This window comes from Nansenia antarctica (assembly GCF_963989245.1).
Source record: "Nansenia antarctica genome assembly, chromosome: 20".
Classification (NCBI taxonomy): Eukaryota; Metazoa; Chordata; class Actinopteri; order Argentiniformes; family Microstomatidae; genus Nansenia; species Nansenia antarctica.
In genome coordinates, this window is record NC_137693.1 from 1611489 (window position 1) to 1618988 (window position 7500).

Below are 7500 nucleotides of genomic sequence, written 5' to 3' on the forward strand. Positions count from 1 at the left end.
CCACATTCCACATTCCGCCATTCCATGGACACTGCTCTGCAAGGCGGTGTACACACACACACACTGACCCTGCAGCGATGACATCATTGTAATTATAACAAGTGAGAGAGATAATCCGTGACCAGACCAGAGCGTTGTCACGGGGACAGATGTCATTCAAACCGTATTAACTCGTGGGCTTCAGATGAGAATGTTAAACGTTTGCACATGTGGGAGAAAATCACACACACGCGCACACACACACACACACACACACACACACACACACACACGTTTGACATGCCAGTCCACACAGTCATGCATTCATTCATGGATTTGTTTGTTAGTTTGTTTATACATTCATTCATAAATTAATTTTGCATTCATTCATCCATTCAATCATTCACTCATTCATTAATTTATTAAATAATGTGGTACACTGGGCCTGTACCAGAGGGTCTGTACCAGAGCCATCATCTGATGTACCCTCTTAAGACCCTCTTAAGACCTGCTCTCAAGCATCTGACCCTGGATAGGGCTGTGTGTAGAGAAAAAGACACGGAGAGAGAGAGAGAGAGAGAGAGAGACAGAGAGAGACAGAGAGATAGACAGAAAGAGAGAGATAAAGAGACTGAGAGCTAGAGAGAGAGAGATAGAGAGATAGAGACAGAGAGAGGGAGAGAGAGAGAGAGAGAGAGAGAGAGAGACAGAGAGAGACAGAGAGATAGACAGAAAGAGAGAGATAAAGAGACTGAGAGCTAGAGAGAGAGAGAGATAGAGAGATAGAGACAGAGAGAGGGAGAGAGAGACAGAGAGACAGAGAGAGAGAGAGAGAGAGAGAGAGAGACAGAGAGAGACAGAGAGATAGACAGAAAGAGAGAGCTAGAGAGACTGAGAGCTAGAGAGAGAGATAGAGAGATAGAGACAGAGAGAGGGAGAGAGAGACATAGAGACAGAGAGAGAGAGAGAGAAAGACAGAGAGAGACACACAGAGAGGGAGAGAGAGAGGAGCTGTTAATGGCTTTCCTTCTCAAGGTCAGCCACAGATAGATAATGATCTGTGCAGCTCCTCTGACTCCATCACCCGTCCCGCTACTCCCGTGACATCATCCATGACATCATCGTCCCAGAAAAGTAGTGGTCGTCGCCTTAAATGTCATTTTAAAAACAATTCGAAATAATATAAATAAATGAAAATAATACACCTTCATTCGCCCCCCGCGGTCAGCTGAAAGGGATCCACACAGCGAGGGGTGTGTGTTGGAATGGTGTGTGTATGTGTGTGTGTGTGTGTGTGTGTGTGTGTGTGTGTGTGTGTGTGGGTGCCAGTCCTGCTAACAGGGTTTGTTTGCTGGCATGTATGGTGTTGACGTAGAGACCCGTCTGGGCTGTGTGTGTGTGTGTGTGTGTGTGTGTGTGTGTGTGTGTGTGTGTAGAGGAGCTGTGTACACAGATAGTCAACACTGCTCCTTATCTGCTAGGCCATGACATTGACTCACACAGTGCCCACAAACAGCGCACACACACACACACACACACACACGCACACACACACACACTGGCACTCCTCACAGCATGGTACATAGCCACTTAGCCTCGTGGTGTGTATGTGTGTGCGTGTGTGTGTGTCCGCGTGTCCGCGTGTGTGTGTGTGTGTGTGCCAGGGAACACTAACAGCTGGAAAGATCGTCCCTCGCAGTAGCATCGTCACCACTCACATCCTGTCTGTCATCGCTCACATCCTGTCTGTCATCACCAGCTTTCGCCAATTTTCAGAGGAAATCGGTCATCCGATTATGGTTGTGTTACTACCGTCAGGATGGCCTGCGTGGTGCTCAGAAGGTCCATCTGCCGGTCCTGTCTGTAATTAGACTGGTGCATATGCCTCTTCTGGTGGCCTACCAAGCCCACATGGAGTCCTGGAAGGTTTGGAGCAGGAGATAGGAGATGAGATGATATCAGGATGTGTACGCGTGTACACAGACGGGTACAGAGGCGCACGCACAGAGGCGCATGCACACACCTATACGCATATATATATATATATACACGCACACACACGTATACGGATATACACACACGCACACACACATGTATACGGATATACACGCACACACACACACATGTATACACACACACACACACATATACGGATATACACACACACACACAAACACGTAGACTATACACACACACGTATACGGATATACACACACACACACACATACACTGAGACGTCTTTGACTTCTTTGAAGTCCCATAGTTCCATGAAGTTTATTTTCCTTCCCTGTGTTGACAGAGTGCTGCCCCCAGGGTTGAGGGCTCTGTTCATAGTTCATCTTTCCCCTTGACTGGTTCACATTTACACTCCAGATTAAAGAAAAAAGGGAATATTTGGCAATTCATTACATGTCCATTTCATGGAATTCAACTGAATCATACATCTGTCACAGTCAACTTCAAAGTGTGTGTGGAGAAGAGAGAGAGAGAGAGAGAGAGAGAGAGAGAGAGAGAGAGAGAGAGAGACATACACATATATGCACACACACACACACACACACACACACAGACAGAGAGAGACAGACAGAGAGACAGAGAGACAGAGAGAGAGACTGAGAGAAAGAGAGAGAGAGACAGAGAGATGAGAGAGAGAGACAGACAGAGAGAGAGAGAGCGAGAGAGACAGAGACAGAGAGACAGAGAGAGAGAGAGAGAGACAGAGAGATCAGAGACAGAGAGAGAGAGAGACAGAGAGACAGAGAGCGAGAGAGAGAGAGAGAGTCAGAGAGATCAGAGAGAGAGACAGAGAGATCAGAGACAGAGAGAGAGAGAGAGACAGAGAGACAGAGAGAGAGATGAGAGAGAGAGAGAGAGAGACAGAGAGACAGAGAGAGAGAGAGAGACAGAGAGATCAGAGACAGAGAGAGAGAGACAGAGAGACAGAGAGAGAGAGAGAGAGACAGAGAGATCAGAGACAGAGAGAGAGAGAGACAGAGAGACAGAGAGAGAGATGAGAGAGAGACTGATGCAGGGTTGAAGACCAGCTGCAGGCGTAGAGAAGAGAGGAGTGTGTTTGATACGCCCATTAAACCTCTTTGGCTTGGAAGCGTTGTGGTGAGTTAGCACCTGGTCACAGATCAGTGTGTAGAACGCCTGCGGATACCTGGCTCCGGTGGACGGCCAATGGGGAGACATCGTGGTGGCGGGGAGCCAGCCAATCACGCGGCGAGGTCGACGTCATCCCAGTGACTCATAACTTCTGAGACGAGGCCTCGTCGGAAACGACCGTGAACAGAGTTGACGACTTGTGTGTGTGTGTGTGTGTGTAAACATCATTATAGTAGTGGCGTCTTTATAGAAACATTCCGTTACAGGATGTTGTGTGTTAGTCACGGGAAGGAGTCATCCGCTGTTTATTTATATACTGATACAGGCCGTTTAGCGGACGATTTTTATCCGAAACGACTTACTATTGCAGTGAGCGCATTCATTATTAATTATATTAGTGTCTTTATGATCGTTTACTGTGCGTTCAGGACTGACTAAGGCTCCTTGTCTCAATAGGCGGTCGTATATAAACTGACTGTGTTAACACTAGAACAGCCGTGCCTTTTTTACCTACTAAAAGAGCCCCTCTTTACAATGCTAAGCTGCTATTTACACACAACGACCACTAGTTGGCCGCTTGTACATTAACCTGCTTCCTACACAGAAAAACTAGCAAAATAGCTTCATAACTAGCTTATCCTGGTGTGATTTTGAAAATGTAAGGATACTGGGGTGGTAGAACGCACATATCTAGGAACAGTCATGAAAGGAGGGTCCTGAAATTTGATCGAGTGCAAAGATATAACATTTGTTTTACTCACAGGGGTCAAATGACCCCTCCCATGGCAGTTCTAGTGTTAAAGGTACAGTGAATTGATGACTCTGTTATTATACAACGAGGTGTTTAATCCGAGTCGTCGCGTCGCCAGGACATCAAAGGCGCTCATCCAATTAAGAGAGAGATAATCAGAGCGCAGAGCATCAAACAAGACGTCTCGTCCTCTAGTATTTATCACGGCTGACTCATCAGGAACAGAAAAACACCTAGCTGTATTTGAACAGCACCGGCCTTAATCAGAACCAGAATCTGATCTGAATCACAATCACTTTTATTATGTCTTACTGCTCAACATTCACCTTGGCGCATTCGAATACAAAACACAATAATAATAATAATAACAACAACAACAACAACACCAACAACAACAATAATCATAATAATTATAATGAAGTAATAATAATAATAATAATAATAACTTTAATTTATATAGCGCCTTTCAAAAAGCCCAAGGACGCTTTACAGGGGAATGATCGGACAGACAAAACAGAAAACAAACAAAACAAAACTGAAACAATGACTAGGGGCCAAAGGCCTTGGAGAACAGATTAGTTTTGAGGGCTAGTTTGAAGGAGTCCAGGGTGGGGGGCGTTGCGGATCACTGTGGGGAGGTATAACGTAAGTAATGTGGCATCCCTCTCTTGACTGAGACCTAGGGTGAGACTCAGCACCGTGGACGGCCAGCGCCCATCCTGGCCTCAGGGCCGAGTAGCTGCAGGTGAATCTCAGCACCATGGACAGCGGCCATCCCAGCCCCTGGGCAGCGGAGATGCAGGGAAACCCCACGGCTCTGCACAGCTGCCCTGCATCCCCCAATTAGCAGAGCTGTAGTGGGAAACCAACTCACAGGAGACATGAAGAAGGCAGTAACCAGCAGACAAGGGTTAGCGTCCGAGGCAGAAGCACGCTCCTTGGGGTGAGAGCCGGACGACGGCACTGTATCTATGTTGAATGTCAATAACTGTTCGTGACGTTAGAATTATACGTTTTCTACATAATCTGATCCATTAGGTGATTATTGACGTGGCTTCTGGAGGGGTGTCCAGAAATATAGCCTGGGTGAGCCCCTCAACCAGGTCTTGGGGTGGTAAAAGGGTAGCCCCTCGGCCCCGAGCCTGGTGGAGTGGAGAGGAAACAACAACCCATACGCCGAAGAAGAAGAAGGTGTTTATTAATGCCTGTGTGGTGTTTATTTTAATTTTAAATGTTGACATTTTTGAGTTAGTAATTAATAAAATACAAAGGTTCCATCTCACAAAAAACATAATGGAATGTAAAAACTTTGACGCTCAATATCTCTGAACTGCCCTAAACGGAGATAGCACCTTATCATTCTAAACGGAGATAGAACCTTATCATTCTAAACGGAGATAGAACCTTCTCATTCTAAACGGAGATAGAACCTTATCATTCTAAACGGAGATAGAACCTTATCATTCTAAACGGAGATAGAACCTTATCATTCTAAACGGAGATAGAACCGTATCATTCTAAGCTCACGAACTGTTCTGTTCTGTTCTGCTGCCAGACCGAGGTCCAGTGACGGTGGGAGAGACCCCTGGCAGCACCAGAGATAGATTGTTCAACTCCCTAAGTCGTTTTGTTCTCAGATGTCATTATTTTACACACCACTGTCTAATGTATGATTCACTCAACCAGGTTTTCACTTGGAAGACAGAAGGCAATCTCATTGGTTACAATTTATTTTTAAATGTATTTACTTTAAGTATCCCATGTATTTAAACGTTTACTTGGTCCCCCGTAGTTCTCCCTATCCACTCAGACAACATCAAAACCTATTTTTCTGTGTTCCCAGATACCGTAAAAAAGTAGGTCGTAAATCATTTGCCTACAAGGCCCCTAGTGATTGGAACAATCTCCCTTGCCCTTTAAGGTCCATCACATCCTTTCACTCCTTTAAATCATCTTTACTTTCCTATTTAAAAAAGCCCTGCTCATGTTATTAATTATGTGGGGGGTTTGGACCGGCTAGTTTTCAGGTTGTTTGTATTTGTATTTTCCTTTAATGTGCTCTCTGTTGTTGCTCAATTCGACTACTTTCTGATGTCTTCTGATAATTATATTATGTATGTATCTGACTGTTGCATCTATATATTGCGGTTGGGTTGTAGTGGTGGGTTGTGGAGTGATGACGGGCTGTGTGTGTGAGTGTGTGTGTAGGTGCTTTGTATTGTTATTTGTTATGCGTTACTATTATGTTTGTATTGTTATATGTGAGGACCCCCTCGAAAATGAGAAGATTCTTCTCAAGGGGCTTACCTTAATAAACAATCTCAATCTCAATCCCCCCCCCCGCCCCCTCTGAGTTTGAGTAATGGCGAGAACCCTTAATCTGGCCTTTTTGCCCTCTTTTTTAGTTAATAAAATCCACCTAGAGTGGCTAACTGTTCCTCCTGTTTCGTGTCGTCTCTGGCTCGTGTGTTGCACTTTTCCCCGGTCTCAGTGAGAGGTATGTCACAGTAAGTAAAAAAAGCAGCCCTACATTTGACTATAGGAATAGTAATCAAGTGATGGAGTTTATAATGGCTTCAATTTTGCAAAAAATTGTGGTGCATGATGATATGAACTGCAATATTTAAGCAATATCACACGAGAGGGAGTGTGTTATACTGAATATCAGCACGGCTGTCATTCGGTCGTAGGTACGAGGCCGCAGGCCAACTGAACTTCAAATGGACTGTTGCCTAGTAACCTGAACACAAACATGTAGTCTAATTAACGGTCATTTAGTATAACATCTGTGCGGCGGAGTGATGCATATAGTTAAAAGTCCCAGTGCTGTTATACTGTATATCAGCACTCACGGAATGCCTCTTGTCCAATCAAATCCAGTCAAATGACTTGGTCGGAACTAACTGTTGTATAAAATACAATACAGTACGGTAGGAACTTTGTCCAATGGTATACACGTAGTCCAGTGTTGTGCAGTATTTATAATACTGCAATATGTTCATTTGGGCAGTGTGCGTGGGGTTGTCTGCGGGGTGGCAGACCCTTGCAACCTTCCTTCCGGTGCATTTCCCCAGGAGCCTGATTGGTTGGGAGGAGTGGCTGTGTGTCAGGCTCTGGGTTTTAGCCCCAAGGCTTTAGTACCGATTCCCAGACAGCAGTAGCATGAACAGCATTACATGTAGACGTTTGTCATTGGCTGAGGCAAGGCAAGGCACGTGTAGTTGTATAGCACATTGCATACAAAAGGGGCAATTGAAACTGGTTTCAATCCTCTCTTCTACCTCCCTTTCTTCTGTCTCTGCCCCTTCTACCGCCCTCTCTCCTATCTTCTACCTCCTTCCCTCCTACCTCCCCCTCCTCTGCCTCTCCCTCTTCTACCTCCCCCTCTCCTATCTTTTACGTTTATTTGTATAGCACATTTCATACAACAGGGGCAATTGAAACTGGTTTACATACAATATAAAAAAATACAGTAAGAGAGGAGGTATAGTCAGAAAATAAAAATGACAACGAATAAAAAGCAAATATAATAAATAAATACAGAGAACATTTAATAAGGGAGATTTGAGTTCAAAACTCTTCAATATGGCTGAGGTGCAGTCTGGGTTTCCTGTCTCATTTCTGCCTTTCTTCCCATTCTGCTTCTCGGTTGCTTTCATTAA